Below are 3,761 nucleotides of genomic sequence, written 5' to 3'. Positions count from 1 at the left end.
GAGTGGTCAGGCTTCTTGAGACCTTCCATCTTCTGATCAGTCTTTCCTGTAGATTTTTTCTGCGTTGTAGCTTCTGGATTTCCTTCTTCAATCTCCAACGCTATTCTACACTAATCTCATTACTCTTTATTTCAAGGAATAGACTCCGCGTACCATGTGATGTTCTTTGTGTTGCTTATTCAGGATGGTTGGTGCAGTGTTCCACAAAGGCCACAGTATAGCATTTATTTAAACAAAGGTATGATTTTATTTACATTACTAAACTGGGTCAATATTGATTAATAACATCTAACTACACTCACCTATTGCTAATCTCATTAACTGGTATAGACTAATCTAACCTTCTCACACTAACTGCTCCTATGACCTTCACTAGCTGTCTCCTGCATACACTCCTCCCCTGAGACCTAGCATCACTGCTTTATATTGTAGGACCTGCAGCTCCTGCTAGTGGCTATTCGTGTTACTACATTAACCCTTGTAATGCTGGTAGTTATACCACGCCCAGCACAGCCATTTGCCCCATAGTGTTGTGGATATGCCCTAAGCCCCGAAGGCCTGAGTTTTGCATCCCACCCCAGGAGTCACCACACTCACTAATATTCAGCACTGAAGAATGGTTTGAGATTTGAGAATTCCTTCCTCCTACCCTGTTTCAAGATTGATCAAATTAGCACAGTGTGCCTCACGGCGCCAAAATGTCAGGTTCGATTCCCGCCTCTGGGTCACATCCATGTGGAGTTTACGCATTCTCCCCGTGTTTGCGTAGGTTTCGCCCCCACAACCCAAAAATGTGCAAGCTAGGTGAAAAATGAAAATGAAAATGAAAATCGCTTATTGTAGGCTTACGAGTAGGCTTCAATGAAGTTACTGTGAGAAGCCCCTAGTCGCCACATTCCGGCACCTGTCCGGGGAGGCTGGTACGGGAATGGAACCGTGCTGCTGGCCTGCTTGGACTGCTTTAAAAGCCAGCGATTTAGCCTGGTGAGCTAAACCAGCCCAGGTGGGTTGGCCACGCTAAATTGCCTCTTATATGGAAAAAATGAATTGGGTACACTAAACTTTAAAAAAAAATTGCACAGTGTGGTTGAAGATGAGAGGGAAGGTGAGAAACCACCAGGAAATCAACTCATGTTCAGGCAAGAAAGAGAAAGATCGTTAGTTGGTTTAGCATGATTTCAGAAATTGAGTGACGCACAGAATAAGTTCCAACTGAACACCTGGCAACATTATTTGATTCTTAAAGTGTGATCCGCCCTTAAACCTGACTTCCTCCCCCACCAGCAACAACAGTATAAAAAGGAGTTTGCAGAACGATCTCAAAGGATCATCTTTTCGAAGGAAACAGCAGACAAGAAAAAATCTGCAAGCGCTCCACAAACACTGCCACCAGAGATCTGCAGCCCTGATATAAGGTTGTATGTGCTACTTTTCATTTAAAGGACTTTGGCATCAATAGAAACATCAGCATTTTGAGTCCTTCCCTAATTGCCCTTGAGGTGACAGTGAGCAATCTACCTGACCTGCTGCAGTCCACGTTGTTCCTGTTTGGGGTATTCGCCCTCCTCATTGTGATGGGGTGGGATTGACAAAAAGGTCACTTCTGAGACCATTTTAATGAGAACAAGGTTATTAAGTTTTCAAGAAGAAATGGCAAGAACCTCGGTCAATAATTTTTAGTCTAACATGGGTACTGTGGTTGTTGTTTTAAAATTCATTTATAAGCCTGCGACTGGACAGGAGACAGATGGTGATGGGGCAGCACGGGGGCACAGTGGTTAGCACTGCTGCCTCACAGCGCCAGGGACCCGGGTTCAATTCCAGCCTCAGGTGACTGTCTGTGTGGAGTCTTCCTCCCCGTGTCTGCGCGGATTTCCTCCGGGTGTTCCGGTTTCCTCCCACGGTCCAAAGATGTGGAGGTTAGGTGGATTGGCCATGATAAATTACCCCTTAGTGCCCAAACGTTAGGAGGAGTTGTGGGGATAGGGTGCTCTTTCAGAGGGCCAGTGCAGGCTCGATGAGCCAAATGACCTTCTTCTGCACTGTAGGGATTCTGTTACCCTGCTGGAGATGAATGTCAACTAGTTTGCGCTCCCACTGTTTTCCTACTTTACTATACCCCTAAAACAAGTTCCTAATAAAATTTGATTTTAATCATTTGTATTCTCATCGGTAATCTAATAATTTAGAATGCGGTGTATGAACACTCACAGTGCTGTTAGGGAGTGGTTCCAAGGTTTTGACACAGTGACCATGAAGGAACAATAAATATTTCTAAGTCAGGATCGTAAATGACTTAGACGGAAATTTGCAGGCCCATATCCCTATAGTGCTTGTTCTTGCCAGTGATAGAGATCATTGGTTTGAAAGGTGCCTTGTCAGATTATACAGTTTGCCTTGCAAAGGTGGTGTACACATCTGTCAATGTGCAAGAGTACAGGGGATTTGTTTAAAATAGCGGACAGGTGGCTGATCAAGCCGGTTGCTTTGTCCTGGATGGTAGAGTCATAGGGCGGGATTCTCCGACCCCCCGCCGGGTCGGAGAATCACCGGGGGTCGGCGTGAATCCCACCCCTGCCGTCCTCCTAATTCTCCGACCCCCCCAAAAATCGGCCCGGCGTGAGTCGCTCCGCCCGCCTCGGAGAATGGCGGGGTCCGGCGCGACTCAATGGGCGCCGAGACTGCCCGAATTCTCCGGCCCGTGATGGGCCGAAGTCCTGCCTGTCTTTTGCCAGTCCCGCCAGTGTAAATTGAAGTAGGTCCCTTACCGGCGGGACCTGGCGGCGCAGGAGGGCTCCGGGGTTCTTGTGGGGGCACGAGGGGGGTCTTGGCCCGCGATCGGGGCCCACCATTTCTGGCCAATGGTAAGTCCCCAGGGTTTTATGGGGGAGATTAGCCATGGTTATGCTATCAATCATCAAAGGGTGCAGAGCTAATGTAAGCCAACTTGTGACAATAAAGATTATTTCTTTATTTTAAGTGGCAGCGGATGGTGCCTCGTTGCCTGTGCTGTGCTGTGCTGTCTCGCTTGTTTCCTCCTTGGGCTGCTGCGGTTGACGAGGTGGCAGACAGTGATTGTCTGAGAAATCAGGAAGTCAGAGGTGAACATAAGGGTGAGGGAAGTGGATTGGAAAGCAGGAAAATCCATATGACACTATCTGCAACTTGTTCATCGTGCCAGACAGCAGGAAGAGACTGAACTTAGGGGTGAGGAGGGGAATAAGGCAGGAAAATGTTGTCAGCGTCAGGGCCGGCTCAAGGTACCGGCAACTCGGGCAGTCGCCTGGGGCGCCATTTGCTAGGGGGCGCCATCAAGGAGTGCATGACCGGCGTCAGAGACCCTGTGCCGCGTAAAAGACTCGGGCCCCGCGCATGGGCAGTTGGGCCGGTGCCAACCAGCGCATGCGCGGTGGCCGCCCTCCCCCAGGCCGCCCCGCACAAACATGGCGGATGGATCCAGGCTCGCCGGTGGAAGAAAGGAGGCCTGCCGACAGAGAGACCGGCCCGCCGATCGGTGAGTCCCAATCATGTACCAGGTCACTCCGGCCCCCGCCCCCCCCCTCGGGCCCCCTCCGCCCCCCCCCCCCGACCCCCCGCCCCGACCCACCCCGACCCGACCCCCCCGACCCCACCCGACCCGACCCGACCCCCCCGACCCGACCTGACCCGACCCCCCGACCCCGACCCGACCCCCCCGACCCGACCCGACCCCCCCGACCCGACCCGACCCCTCGGACCCGACCGACCGACCCCCCCCCTCC

General features: G+C 51.3%; 1 protein-coding gene across 1 annotated transcript in view; it reads left to right on the top strand.

Moving 5' to 3' along the window:
- Positions 1–1,331: 1,331 nt before the first annotated feature.
- The window catches only part of LOC119968659, a 115,759-nt gene continuing 113,329 nt past the window's right edge, over positions 1,332–3,761 (top strand). The window contains exon 1 of the mRNA XM_038801276.1: positions 1,332–1,415. The gene's annotated coding sequence lies outside the window, so the exon portion shown is untranslated. The remainder of the gene's footprint in view (positions 1,416–3,761) is intronic.

This window comes from Scyliorhinus canicula, chromosome 7, assembly GCF_902713615.1.
Source record: "Scyliorhinus canicula chromosome 7, sScyCan1.1, whole genome shotgun sequence".
In the NCBI taxonomy this organism is placed as follows: domain Eukaryota; kingdom Metazoa; phylum Chordata; class Chondrichthyes; order Carcharhiniformes; family Scyliorhinidae; genus Scyliorhinus; species Scyliorhinus canicula.
The sequence above is the reverse complement of the archived record's forward strand: the minus strand, read 5'-3'. Positions and strand labels throughout refer to the sequence as shown.